At 44.2% G+C, this 15,526-nt stretch overlaps 1 long non-coding RNA gene across 1 annotated transcript; it reads left to right on the forward strand.

The window, feature by feature from the left end:
- Positions 1–2,857: 2,857 nt before the first annotated feature.
- On the forward strand, positions 2,858–12,571 carry LOC135396259 (uncharacterized). The gene is made up of 3 exons (XR_010423360.1): positions 2,858–3,101; positions 7,836–7,976; positions 12,340–12,571. It is a non-coding gene; the product is annotated as an uncharacterized LOC135396259 (long non-coding RNA).
- The last annotated feature ends 2,955 nt before the right edge of the window (positions 12,572–15,526 follow it).

Raw genomic sequence — 15,526 nt, forward strand, 5'->3', positions numbered from 1 at the left:
CTCGGCAATATCTGTGTGCCACCCGCAATCTCGGTTCACACATGCGAACTTGACATAACATGAGGACGTTGGACATGATGGCCGTCTTGGTTCCTCGGTACACCTCCCCCTGTGGCAGCTGCATGTACCAACCTCAGCATGAAGATGCCGGTGTTCCAGAAATTTCTTACCTCCTCCCCTCCACACACACAAGCGCATGTTCGCGTGCCAAGTTTACTACGCTGTCATATTTTGAGATAGATGAGTTGTCCAGGCAAGGACATGTAACAGGAGAGAGAGAGAGAGAGACGCATGAAAAAAGTTTACAGTTTATTAGGATCGCTACTGTTGGGGGGTAACCGCGTCTTTATTTTTTTTTTACACGTTATGCAGTGAATGTGAGAATGCAGTTGTAAAAATTGATCTACAAAGCATAATGCAAAGACTCGTACAGCCCTGCTGTAGTACATTTCCAAAAAATTCGACTTCGCAGCTGCTGATGAAATGTTCCTAACCACCGCTACGGTCTCTCGCGACGTTAGCACGATCCTTCAAGTCATGCATGTGTTGCCCCGTATTAGCAGCAACATGAACCTAAGCCTGAGTGTCCGCAGCAGCGGACCGTAACTGGCACTGGTAGTCCTGCCCTGCTGTCACTTCTCGGTTATAGCATGAACATGCCATGGTCAAAGATTATCGTTTAGTAGCTCACAGCATACGCCGTCCGGTAGTCTTGCCCTACTGCGTACGAACTATAAGCTACACCTGCAGGTCCAGGAGGGACCCACGCGGTCCCTCGGTTGCTTTCGGCACTCAATCTCTCAGAGGTCTCAGGATTGTCCTGCTTCGAAGGCTCATCTCGCATGGGACGTGACCCAGACTGCCAGGACCTTTGCGGTTCTTCCTTAGACTGTTCCTCTTCCTCGCAGACGTATTGGTCCCACATCTGATCATCGCTCGACTTCCACGCACTTAGTTCTGGTCGTTTCGGCTTAAGAAACAAGAGAACCAACTTTGTAGGTCTGTCGTCGTCGTCAGCGTGGGCGTCTTCGACAGTGGAAGACGTTCTCAGAGGTTCTTGGGCTCGGTCGCGCCACGACCATTCTTGAGGTGGTCGCGGGGTCCGCTCTGGCAAGACGTCCCGGGGCTGCCATTCGGGACGTCGGACTTTTTGCCACGCCGTTTGTGGTTTCGTTTCTGTCTGTGGAATCACATTGTCAGGAGGAACGCCTTGTTGCCACGTTGGAGTTTGAGGAGAAGGGAGTGGTCTGTCCAATGCGATCAGAATAACAGGAAGTTTATCTTCCTGAGCGCGGGGAACCGGGACCTGTTGTTTGTGACGATCCATCTGCGGTTCAAACATAACCGTAGCTTCGTCGTGTTGAATCTCCTCGGGGACTCTGATCAGGACTACACGCTTGTTCTCTTCAGAAGGTGACTGTGGTACAGAGGACGGGTGATCTCGTTTTGAGTCGTCCGATTCATAATGGGTATGGACGGGGACGTGCAGGAGAATTGCTTTAGCGAGTGTAGCACCGTGTGTAGGGTTGCCCCGTGCTTGGGCTCCGCGCCATGGTTTGGGACGCCACGTGGTATCCTGGTACGCTTCTGTAGCGACCGTCAAGGTCAACAGGGTCACGAGGAACTGCGGGGAAAGATGAGGCAATTTAACGATAGAATAGCACAAACTGCAACATGAAGGGCCGTTTCCTTAAACGATCCTCGACTCGAGCTGCTCCTCGGTTTTCTGCTTCAAAAATCAACCTTTACTCGATAAGCCCCTGAGCGGAGGAAATGCTCTAAACGGTGACGCCGGTGTATGCTTGGCGCTATATAGGGAGCCCTACTCGAAACCCAACGGCTCCTCAAGTCGAAGAGCGCTTGTTTCCGCCTCTCACTGGAGTCGAGGCAGTGTGTCAAGTGGAGGATTGTTTAAGACTAGGGCTGTAAGCCTTGCAACACCCAGTTGGCAGTTGCATGCTTCGATTAACGAAATGTAGCTGACGAAGAGGCACTAAAGGCACGTGCGCGAATGTGAGAGCGACTGGCAGCAATGTAAGGGAGAATGTGTCGAGATATCCTCGCGTTTTGAAGCCGGACTCGAGATGTTGACGAGAAGGTATAGCATGGGATAACCGGTAGCATCTCTGACCGGATGTCGGAGTTTGAGGATTTTTTGCGCCGTGGATGGTTTCCTTTCGTCGACTTCCATTTTGAATCAATTGTAGACATGCCTGACGTTCCAACAACATTCTTTTATAAGCATACTCGACTCCCACGTACAAATGTTTCAACTGGGGGAAATGCTAACTGCTTTGCAAGCTTGAACTTCATTTTCTTTTCTTTTTTTTCCGTTTCTTAAAGGTACGCTTTTTTTTTCTAATTGGCGTTACTACCGCGAACCAACCGTAGCTTTTAGCAGTGTACAAACGTGGACATATGGAAAGAGGAAAACAGGAAAGAGGGCCAGTATGACGTCATGGGCCGGTACCAGGGACGACAGTTCTAAACGGGTTATTTGTACGTACTAAGATGAAACATCGTAAGAGCGCACGAGGCAGAGAGCGCTCAGCAACAACAACAAATAAATCGTGACTATGCCCTGGGGTGATTCACTGGGAGAATACAATAATTTTACACAAAGCAAACACACAAACAAGAAAAGAAATTTTAGAAGCCCATGCTGTACACACAGAGCCACTTATAACTATCAGAAGGCCGTCTATCTCGTTGCTGCCCGAAGAGACTGAATATTTGTCATCGCTTCCTTATAGCTTTGTTATCTACAAAAAGAAGTGGAGAGAGGGAATTGTATTACATTTATAAACACGTGTCACTTCTCGAGTCGTGTGTCTCCGTTCTTCCTTCGACCTTGCCTCGTGCGCTGTTACGATGTTTAATCTCGGTACCAGGGTCTTTGAGGTTTTCGCCAACGAACTCTGGTAGATGTAGGAATCGTTTTTGAAGACGACTCGCCGAAAAAGCTTTGAGTGCATGGAGCAAATTTTCAACGAGACGAAAGAAGGATGAAATGAAGCACCTATAGGAACTGAAGAATAATATGAAGAACTGAATCAAACGAATGTGAAGAATTTAATACGTCCTTCGAAGTCGTTCTTGAAGTAAGTTCCACAGTTTATACTTTTCAATTAGGATACCTCCTCCTGAGCATCATCGATGACCGCCAATTGTTTTGTGCCTGATTTACGTTTATCACAGCGTACAGATAAGTTGGCATACACGTAGGGCTCCTTATATAGTTTGCTTCGCTCGTCGAAGCCGTGTTATGTTTCAGCAACTCAGCTGTCACTGCAACAGGTGTGTGAGGTACTGATTCTGCGAACGCATCATAGGCCGCATTTATATTTCATAATTGCGACGCCGTCTACGCAATGCCGTACACGTGCGTTGACGCATACATGGTGTGAGGGACAGCCATCATCATTCCACACACATTCAAGTTGCGGAGAACCATGATTTCCTTCCCAATCTTCATCATGAAAAAAAAAAAAAAGACTTCGTTGCAAGCTCTCCTTCATCGCCAACTATCAAACTTACGCATAAATGCATAAAACCGCTAATGACTAATAACCCTGTCACACGGGCAGTCTCCAATGACCATTGACAGCAACGACCATTGAAAATGCGCGTAGTGCCATCAAGCGGGTAACGCGTCAACTTCTCAACGGGCATTGGATCCAATGTTTCCTGATAGGTCGACACATTACACGCTAGGGAGTGCTACCTGTATTTTCAATGGTCGTCGAAGACTGCCCGTGTGACAGTGGTATTAAGAAGTTCAAGAGGACAGAATTATGTTCCAATTTTACCATCACGAACTTGGATCGAAATTCAGACTACTGGCATACTCCTCGGGCTGTCATGTCTGCCATCGGACTTCTTGACGCGAATTCTATGTCCCTGCAGAAATGTCGGACAAGAGCAACGGGAAACTGAATACCGTTTGGAAGCAGTGTTGAGTAGCAACTTAAAAAAAAAAAAAAATTGTAAACGGTAGCAACGAGATACTCTTTTGGAAAAGTAACTTGTAAATGTAATTAGTTGCCAGTCTTGGTGGTGGTTGTGGCTTGCCGTTGTTTGCCTACCTCATGTGTGTGTGTGGGGGGGGGGGGGATTTATTGGCGAAAAAAAATAAGAAAAAAGAAAGGGGAAAGGTCAGCTATGCAGCACGCCGGCTTGCTATTCCCTAAAACAAAGAAGAAAAAGAAAGGAAAAATATAAACAAGAGAAAAGGAAATAACAAAAAGAAAAATAAATAAATGAAAACAAGAAAAATTGAAAAAGACACTCTGCTCATGTGGGCATCATGCGAGCGCTACCAACTAACGAGAGTGTGCCATATTTTTGCGCGCGTCAGTTTCCAAACGTTGCTTTACTGTTCTGTACGACGAGGGGGGAAGATAACTGATTGGTTGATTGATAGAAAAATTAAAAAAAAATATGGGTTGAGTTCCAGCACTCCTGTTCAATGTCCTTAGGCGGAGGGTCGATAAAGCGACGATAACTGTGCTAACATGTAGTTTTTGAAGGTCGCATTTACTCGCCTTTCATTCCTTAAACAGTAAACCGATAGCGTGCTTCCACTCGGCCACAGTTCGCCACTTGATGTCAGTTACCCATGTCTTCTTGAAAGTTGTGTGAAAGGCTCGGATATTGAAGCTATTCTATTTATTTCGAACGTAGCGAAACTTTCCGATTTACACATGATTCCCGATTTACACAGGTTTTGATTCTGTTCGATAATTATGGGCTATACGCAAACTTCAGAGAGACCACCCTGTATCAAATATGTGGCCCTGTATCACGGCGCGAGATGATCCCGGTGAGTGACCTCAACTTTCTCGAACCTGGTGAGGTTACCGCGTCGTGATGGAAGGAAGGCGGAGTTTGCGTTCGGCTGAACTCCGGCAGTTCGGAAGAAGGCACGCGACCCATTTCACAGAGAGAGAGAGGCCATTTCGTTGCCTGGCCGCGAATTGCAGATGACGCTTGAAATCTGGCAGCCGTGTATGACTTATGGTACCGTCTCCTAATGGACTACTAAATATAGCGCTTCGTTAAATGGCAATCACATCGTGCGGTGCGTTTTGTTTCAGTGTGTCGTATCACAGCTGCCGTGCTACTGTCCGCTTTGCAGGCTACATGTATAGCGGGAAAGTTGCAATTTCGAGCTTGGCTGACGTGCAGATCATCGACCTATTTATTACGCGATTGATTGCTGTTCGTACCGAAGCTGATACGTTGGGAGTTTTGTACAAGTTGTGCATGTCCGACGGGACATATGCAAACGTTATACACTGCAGTCATCATCATTACCCCTCCTTGAGAGCAGCAGAGGTCTGCATACCCTGTGCTGTCGTCTGCTTTTCCGAAAGACATATTTCGATCGCGATGCACATCCTGCAGAGACAATCCCAGCCGCTTCGGAGTATAGCCGATGGGCCATGAAACGCTTTGACCCGCTACGACAAAAACGTACACCTCTATTCGGCAAATATTGAAGGACGGCAGTCGTTAGACAATGGGCCCTTCACCACCCCTTCACCACCCCTTCACCCTTCAGCATTGAGAAGATGCCGGGGCAGTAGTTTATCCAGAATCACAGACATGGGGGTAGGGTAGCAAAAAAATTTGGGGGGTCATCATTACAGCGATGCCGTACAGAAAAAAAAAAAAGAAAAAAAATGGAGGTGTCTCCAAAAATTTTTGGGGTTCTGGTGACACTGAAAACCACTGATAAACCACTGCGACCAAAGCTGCAGCACGCTGTGAGCCCTGACGCGATGTTTCATGGCCTATTACACGGTCTGAATCACAACATAAAATTCAATGCAGGTACCACCCATGGTGGGTTGCTGAAATCTGATTTGATTTGATTTGTAAAAGAAAAAATGGAGATGTTACGAAAATATCAAAGGTTTACTTTGCATTACTAACTAACTAACTAACTACTGACTAGCTAACCTACGGGCTGAAGTCATCATTCAAGACGGGCTCATCGATCGACGCTTATATCCGTATTCTTAGACGGTCCTCGACTTGAGGCTCCGCCTCGAATCCAGTGGGTGGAGGAAAGAAGCGCTCCTCCACTTAAGGGACTTGCGTGTTTTATCGTCTACCGTACCTTTGCGGCCAGATTCGAGCACAAAAAATTGGCCACTAATGGGACTTGCCTACATCTGACTTGCCAATCACCAGTCGACGTGCATTTCGGTATTTTTACGGGCTATCCAGAGTTATATTTCGCGCTTATTTACTGGACGCCACCACGTTCGGGAATTTTGATTGGATTGGATTGAAACGGGTATCTCTATGCATAAAAAAAGAGGAATTTGCAGCCACTTTTATGGCATAACATCCAGATAGAGAGGGACATGACGGGAAGACGCAAAACGGCAGAACAGCTTTTGGAACACAGACGTCTCCCGGAATGATTTTTTTTTTGTTAAATTACGCAACACGAGCAGATGGAATCGAAAATGGGAAAGGGTATACGTCATGTCTCGCTTATCCGGAACTCAGGTATCCGGAAAGCTCGTTGTCCATTACCGAGAACGAACCTGCTACCATTTGCTTTTGTCTCGGTTATTCGGAATTTGTTATCTGTCCATGAAGAAGACCGAGAGACACGGACACAGAAGACGACACACGTTAAGTTCTCAGACACAGCAATAATTTATTGGTTCATCTCAACTTAAAAGCTAAAAATCTTCGAAGGGGTGCGAGGGGGATAAAAGACGCATTACTAACTACGTTTATCCCTCTCGCACCCCTTCGAAGATTTTTAGCTTTTAAGTTGAGATGAACCAATAAATTATTGCTGCGTCTGAGAACCTACGTGTGTCGTCTTCTGTGTCCGTGTCTCTCGGTCTTCTTCACGGATATACCAGCTAGCCTGCAATCTTTCCCTCGTTTCATTCGTTATCCGTATCCGAACAGCAAGTCTTGTTGGGACCGCATTACAGGAATACCTAGCGTTCTTATGTAAACACTGCAATGGCTGTAACGAACATTCTAAACGAATAAAAGTAACGAATAAAAGTGTCTCTCTCACAAGTACGGGGACCAATCACCAATGTTCCAAAACCTACGTCATTCTGATTCGCTTATTCGGAAATGTGTCAAAGGCCTCTGTCCTTGGCATGTGCTGTGTTCGCATTGCTCCGGAAAAGGGTTCAATCTTACTTCTGTACTGTTTGACTCCCATTTCCTCAATGATTTGACGGGTGTCCTGTATCAACCGTCGAGTGTCTAGGCCGTCCGAAAGCATCTCCAGTTCCTTGGCTTGGGACAAAGATCCCCTGGGCATTGATATGGACACCATTGAAGATGTGCCGGAGCTCATTAAAAGAAAAAGAAGAAAGGAACGAAAATGAAAAATGTGCGCTGGATCATCTTTCTAAGACGTCACATCTTCTTTGAGTGGCAGGGCTGGCTGACGCTGCTGGTGCCGCGGCGGTGGTGATGGAGGGCGGCTTTTGAGCGTCTCCTAAATTTTTCTGTTTTCCCTGGAAGTTTTGCTTGATTCGCTTATCCTGGAGTTCGTTACCCGGATGAAAAGGGGTCGAGGTGCACACAGAAAGTTTAGTAACATAATGCCAAATTTTACGCATCAGTGGCGTTTTTCCGCTATATTCTTGAGATCGCGGGACTTTAAACTAGGTCTATAACGCGATAGCGACGAAACGTATCAGTTTCGTGTCAATTATGATAGCGGAGCGAAATTTGAAGTTGATTTTGCGGGTAGTAATAAGAGGATGTATAGTACGCACAGAATGAAATTATAGTAATGTATGAAAGTTAATTTTCACTAACTTCATGCTTCGTTATTCCAGGTTGGGGAAATTTTGGTGTTATGGCGGCCCCCGGATAGAAAACAGCAACCAATGAAAAGGGCTCAAGTTTGACTGACAGGTCGAGCTTCTCTTTAGGCTCCTCTTAACGGCAGGACTCCGATATAACACACGGCACTGGATGTATGTATGTATGGATTGTGCCTATCTATAGCGGGAGTATATGCGCACGGAATCCACATCGGTGTTGCAGATTTTCATGTCTGGTATATAATCTAGTAGGTCGTGTTTGGAGGCTGGAACTGGTTCATAGAACAAATTCCTCAGAAATACGTTCACAAAACACAAAATCAGTGTCTTATCCTGTTGCTCGCACAGCACCTCGCGTTTTTTGGAAACTGAGATCTGCTCAAGTATTTTAGAAAAAAAAATGGAAAAGAGTTGCACAACCACGAGTTGGATAGCGAGGTCAATAAAAGCTGCCTTCATACATTCGGCATGAGAAGCGCTAAACGAAACAAGGAATAGACCGGATATAGAAATCTCCCTTCTATTTTTCCACATGCGCCGACATCAAAAGCTTCCGCATTGAGTGCGACGATTTGATATGTGCGCTGCATCAGCCCACTCTACCGATAAAAAAAAAAAAAAAAAAAGGAAGAAAAAAACAACTAGAGTGAAAATTAGGCGCGTAGAGTAATGAAAACTGTTCGAGTGTACATATTCCATCTCCTTTTGTGGTCCTCCATTGACAGTGAACGAAGCGCGCTCTGTCGAACTTTTCAAAGCAGACGACATTACGAATCGTCTGCATCCACGATGTCGTCTGCTCTGAATGGCGCTCCCTCAGATGTCAAAAAGTCTGTTCTGCATGCGTTCATTCCTTTTCATCCACATCGTAATATATTCCCTGCTCCAAATGCGTGTCTTGTTTTCTAAGTGGATGATAGCACCACATGCGCGGTGCTATTTTTCATTTTGCCCGTTCCGCCTGCCTGAGCACACGACAGCGAACTCCGTCCGTCCGTGTGTTTATTCGCACTAACCTGACCTTTGACTGCATTAGGCTGCGTTAAGTTCCTCATAAGATATTAGTGGCAACACGCGCTGTCGTGTCGCTAGAGTGAATATATGAACCTTGAGTGATTTGGCCCGGCCTCTTTTTAATTTTGTATGTTTTTCGCCTAAGACGCTCTATATGTTAAAACAAAAACGACAACTTTATTTTGAGATGATGAATTGGGAGTTTCACCGCAAGGTGGCGATACGCTACGTGCTGGTGGTGATGTGGGGAACGAAATAATAAAGATCACAACAACGCAACAAGGATCGAAGTCCGATGGTATCTAAAAAGGTCAAAACAGCTTTGAGGACAGAGCATTCGTGTGCTGGCTTTGGCCAGGGACCAAGCAATTTTGATACGTTAAAGAAGGTCATAATAGTCATAGAAACCACCGCTGGGGAAAAATCGCCTACCAAGGTTACCAAGTACAACATGTTTTACCGTATGATAGTGCAGTTTCCGTTGGCGGAGAGCTTCTAACGAATCTTTGTGGCGAAACAAAAAAGAAAGAGAAAACAGTGACGGAAAATGTGTGTATTCGCCTCTCCGGCTCGGACTCGCCACGAAACATGTCGTCACCACGCAATTTGTGGGTATAAAGCAGCGTAGGAAACCTCTATCGTCGTCACAACACCGTTCTAGACTGAGGTACCCAAGCACAATCATGACAGCAACACAGAAGTGGCGAATATTTGCAAACGAAACTTCTGAATGCCCCTCGTATTTCGCTTTCTTGTTTTTCTTCTTTTTTTGTTACATTGAGTTTCATTTTTGCTACGTTTTCATACTTTCACCTTCAATGAAAAAAAAGAACAGAAAAAAAGAAAACCAGGTTATTGCTGTGCTTTACTTACATTCACCGAAAAAGAAAAACAACCAGATTTTTTTTTTCTATTCCGGAAAGACAATGTTTTTACGCAAGAAACTTTCTTTTTACAACCTTCCCAAGCTCAAGCGCAAACGGGATAGACAGGACACAGGGCACCATGAACGGAAAGTAACCATTGACTTCGGTAGGTTCTCGCGCGTGGATCATAAAAGTGTCTTAATATGAATATCCCAATAATACAATAAATATGAATGAAATCTGGGCTACGTGCCATGCTGTGGGGCGTTGTACAGCAGATATGCTTGGTTTAGTCACACACAGCCACGCACAGCGGTATAACAACAATATGAAATGCGCGTGACCCGCTTAAATTCCTCGCGTGCTGTATACGTGTACACAACGCCGCACATCTAAAATAAATTCCTCTCGTCTCTTCCTGATCAAGTGGGGTAGAGAAAGTCCTTGAAAAGACTTACCTTCATGGTGAAAAGCTTTTAAAGGCAAGATGAGGGATCTCTTTCTTATATAGCAGTAAAGTAGCATCCAGGTCGATTCCTCCTCCTCCTTTCCCTCCTCCTCTGAGGCGGCGTTTTTCTCTCAAGGGCCGCTACAGTGAACCTGAACCGAAAGAAGAGGGCACGATATACCGAGCAGCACGATATTTATGATATTGTAAATATATTAAGACACTTTAACGATCGGAGCAAGAGAATTGGGTAAAGTCCACCGTAACTTTTCATCCACGATGTTTGTCTATCCCGCTTGAGCGTCACGTGTCTCCACAAATATATTTTGTTCGAGAAATAGGACACATCTCGTTACTTTTTTTCTTTTCAAGGGTGAAAGTGGAGAAGAAGTAGGAAGGTAAAGCTATTCGAAGAAATTTAAAGTGAAGTATAATTAAAAGATAACTACAATAACACAGCTAAAGTGTCAGTAACTTTTCTGCAACGCCTAGAGTGTGTAGCCTTCGTTAGGATTAATTATTACACTTAGTCGCAAGATACAACGAATATAAGTAACACATTAACTTGCTTGAAGGTTACAACCTAACGTCAAGAACAACATAATTAACGTACTTAACGAAAAAAAAAAAAACGAAATTGCGCTGAAAGATTATAACATAAAATCTGACAGATTCTAATAGCAACGAACAAACGACTAGCTTTTTTTTTTCTAAATGGGCCAAGCTGAGAAAAACGCCGACGTTTGCTACTGACATTTGACTCCAGTTTCTTCTTTTTTTTATTCAAAATGATTCGTGACATGGTAGTGATATCGACAAGGGAACCTAGAAGATCACTATAAATGAAAAATAAATGACGTACTGTAGGTGTAATTTAACTGATAGTTTTGGATCGGTGAGTGACTGACACATTTTCAGTCTTTCTCGTTTCCGTTTACACGAGTGTGAGAACGTTCTAATCCCTTTAGAACACTGCGCAGTAAACGTCGCAAATGTTTATTTGTCCAATGCACTCCTCTGTTTCAACAGTGTGTGAAAAGGGGGCGTGGCAGTATGCGCCGCTTTCTTCACAATTTGCAACAATTCTTTTATCTTGATCCCTGTTCAAGCTTTGCCCTTTGGAACTTGTAACTTTGCTTGAAAACTCTTGCGGGCCATTTCAGACAAAAGTAAGAGTTCTTGTGCGCGGCACTTCGGCAGCGGGGCATGACGAAGCACAAAATCGCCTCTTCTTCTCCTATAGGAACAGACATGTCGCCAATTTCTTCGTTTTGATCGTCTTCCATTACAAAGGCGGCACGCCAAACTGTACAAAAAAGAAAAAGAAAAGAAAAAAAGAGCAAGTTACTCAGGCGCTGTCAGGCTAGAAGCTGTCATGTTGTTTTGACCACGAGGTGTCCAAGGCACTCTGGCATTGGTTGAAATAAAATGGCTCGTTTTGATAGAAGCAGCTCTCACATCCGGCTGATTTTAGATTCGAAACAGGCCCCCTCGAATCGGTTTCTCTCACGGAATGTGACCCATTCCGGGTGGACAGCTTTTGGAAACAAAGCTGGCTAGATGTACTTTTTGAGTTGCGGCCAAATTTAGCATTTTTTTGGTTTCTGAATTTGGTTAATTAAAAAAAAAATCTTCAAAACATTCACACTTGGAAACCGTAGTTGAGCTGAGCCACACAAAGGATGAATACAACTCTTAAATGCCCAGTCAAGTACTTCGATTAACGAATGGCATATTTGTGTGCCACATCAGTGTCATGCTAAAGATTATCCTCAATGTCATTCTAAAGATAGGGCAGGTTCGAATGTCGCCGCCAGTTGTGTCGTCGTCGTCGTTGTTGTTGTTGTGTTGTTGTTTTGTTGTATCACAAATCTCCGGGAAGTCGGGCCACTGCTTCCTGTTTTTCCCTCTACCCATAATCCCACGTTTGTAGGCTTACAGGCACGGTTGTGGTGCAAACACGCGCTGAAAGAAAAAAAGAAAACTCTTCCCCTTGTTATGGTGTGTCTCTTGACGCCATCAACTGACAGCTCCGTGTATGTGGTTGATTCGATTTGTCCTCTGTGGGTCTTATCTTTTCTCCGCGACGTGTTCTTATCCATGGTGTGCGTAGAATGTAATTGCTATCGATTATCTCTCGACAAACGGCGAGATGAACCAATAATCGATGCCTCCTTTTTCTTTGCAGATGCCATCCCCAGATGGCGCTTGTAAACGCTTTCTTTTGCGGGCGGGTAGATATTCCAGGAGGAGGATGATAAGATAAGGGGGTGTATTTTAGACATTGAGAGCTCTGCTGTGATTAACGTATTATAGTATCTATTTTGAATACTATTCAGCAATATAGATTGTATTGATTATTTTTAATAATCTTATTATTATTCGTGTATTGTGCGTAGTATTAAAGAATGGTAGTGTTATTAGTACATATTGTATTGAATAATATTATTCGTATAATGCGTTACTGTATAATGTATTGCGTGTAATAGCATCGTTATAGCAGTATTTGTTACAGGCGTTTCGAATTAAGAAATTTTATGTCCGCTAATACGAAAATACCCAGTTCTTGTGTGTGTGCGTATTTTTCGAAATTCAAGTATGGATAAACACTACTACAGAGCGTGCGACAATGTATCTACGTTGCGTAAGGAACAAGGACGAACCAGCCCAGAAGAAGAACAGTCCCTAATCGAAATATCGACGGACTCTCGTCCTTTAACATTTCCTCACCTGGATTTTTCGCTAGATTTTTTACACTTGTCCTGAACTAGAAAATATTTTATGGCTCTTTTTGGGACTAGCATGTTTTTTTTTTCAGTTTCATTACTGAAACTACCGTTATCACGTGGAACTATATAGTAGTTACAGATATTACGCGTGAAACTATGATGGGAGCAGTGATGGTCAGTAGTTAACTACATGTAGTTACACTACTAGTTAAACTACCTGATTGTAGTTAAAAAGTAGTTATCAACTACTTGCAGAAATGTAGTGGCAACTACTAGTTAAACTACTATTTTAAGTAGTTAACTACAGTAGTTAGGTTACTGAAGGCGCCAACTACTTCCTATTTTGCCGCAAGCTTTACGGCACGATTGTGCTTCCAATTTTTACCTTGAGCTACTTGTTTGATGAGAACGGAGGTGCAGAGCAATTGTGTCGTGCGTGTGTACTAAATCTTCACTCTTAATGCTTGTCTAGTGAAGCCTCATTTGATTTGCTGTGAAATAATTCTGCAACTTAGTTTATCGCGTAGGCACAGAAAGAATCCCGCCGCAAGCTTTGTATTTGACGATCGTAGCAATGGCTTGAGCCAAAGTTTATTATTGCTTGTGGTTCATATTTAGGTGTCCAAGAACACTTTAGATTGGGATTGGTGTTGATGGACAACGTTAAGTAGTTATAGATGTAGTTAAACTACATTGCAGTAGTTAAAAAAGTAGTTTTAACTACTCCTCTGAAAAGTAGTTGAACTACTAGTTAAACTACTCAATCACAAAGTAGTTAGTAGTTATAGTTAAACTACTGTAGAAGTAGTTAGTGGCCATCACTGGATGGGAGTGCTTTGAAGGCTCTCGACACTCCAAATGCCGGAGTCGTCGAAAGTGTACCACTTTTACATTTTTTATCATTTAGTCTGCAATACTACTCTTCTCATTTCAACAGATTAACGAGTGGAACCTAGCAGTCCCGACTTGACGTTCCTTCGCAAAGCGCTGAAACAATAAGCACGCAAACGAAGAGCATCGTACGTTGACCGAAGCTAATGGCCCTGTGATCGACTACTTGCGGGACTGTGAGCACGAAAAGCATGAGACGGTCATCAGGAACGAAGGTCTGAGAAAGGAAAGTTGTGCCACTCATTGGGGTCTGCGATGACCAAAGCCCCCTCACAGCGAACTTCCGTCTTTTCTACATCTATTTTTGCGAAAATTTGGCAGTGCCTATATAGGTATACCATTTTTTGTTGTTGGAATTTTCAAACATTTTTAAGCTGTCGGCTGCGTCTGTACACCTCGCATAACGAGAGTCGCATCGCGATGCTCCCACGGAATCATCTAAGGAAAATATGAATATGGGCATCACTCATTGGGACTGGGTGTCACCAGTTGATTCAACTACGTAGTACATTTACCGCTAAAATTATCTGCTAGTAAAATAGCTTGGCTCAAAACACCCGCAGGAAACATAGCCAGCTCAATGAAGAGGTGAAGATGCTCAAAGTCCAAGGTGCCCCGGATTATGCGTGTTTATTTGGACTCCACACTGGCAACACAACAGGTTAAAAACGAGGTAAAATACCAGTAAATGATGAAAGATGGAAGTCACTGAAAAGGTTAGCCAGCTGTAGCAGCCGAACCCACATCTTCTGGATTGCCGGTCCAGGGCTCTACCAATTGAGCTAAGCTAACACGCCTTCCCAGCGACTTCCAGGGTACGTCATCTGAAGGGACAAACCAGCCACTCTCTCTCACTCATCCTCCTTTCACTCTTCCTTTTCAGTGACTTCCATCTTTCATCGTTCATTTCCTGAGGCAATTTGAGGCTTTGTACGTATTTGTCCCTTGTATGTTGTTCCAGCCTCAGAACATCAAGTTCTCTCATTGTTACCAGTAAATGTTTAACGTTTCGAAGCTCAATCGAGGATGATGAGGAAGGCCATTCGATTGATCTGAGGATGGAGGTCGAATGAGCTTCGATACGTTAAACATTTACTGGTATCCTACCTTGTTTTTAACCTGCCACTGTGGGGTCCAAATTAACATCAATGAGAAAGGCAAGAGATTGCAATGTAATTACATCAAATAACGACAATTATAATGACACAACGTCTCTAAGATAACCCCTTCATGGCCTGGAAGAAACTGTTCAAACTGTTATGAAGAAACTGAGGTCGAAGCTCTTGACTCTGTCCAGCTTGCGCTTCTCCTCGCACTGACAGACAGTCACGTGACCGAACTCGAACGTCAACCTCGTCCCGGCTTGACCTGACTACACCGAATACAGCCAACGTTACGGTATTAGTTTTTTTCTGTTTGTCCCCATCCCCAGCCACTGGGTTTTGCTCCATCTCTCTCTTTTTTTTTCCAGCTACGGCGCTAAGTGGTCTGGGGTAGCCGGTGTTAGACGCGTTAGACGCACAGCCCTGAAATTACATTGTGATTTCTACGCCGACAACTGTCCACGCCAGGAAACACATCGAAAAATACCGATTTCGTGAAAATCAATAAACACCGAAAAACCTTGCGCCGAATCCGCCTTTAAATAAACACCGAAAACGCAGAACCTTAGTTTTAAGGTATGTAAATGCGTCGGGGCACGCATGATACGCTTCTGGCTTGAGGGATGCGCTGCGCTGTATTTATCTTGCCAGG

Source organism: Ornithodoros turicata, chromosome 5 (assembly GCF_037126465.1).
Source record: "Ornithodoros turicata isolate Travis chromosome 5, ASM3712646v1, whole genome shotgun sequence".
NCBI classification, from domain to species: Eukaryota; Metazoa; Arthropoda; class Arachnida; order Ixodida; family Argasidae; genus Ornithodoros; species Ornithodoros turicata.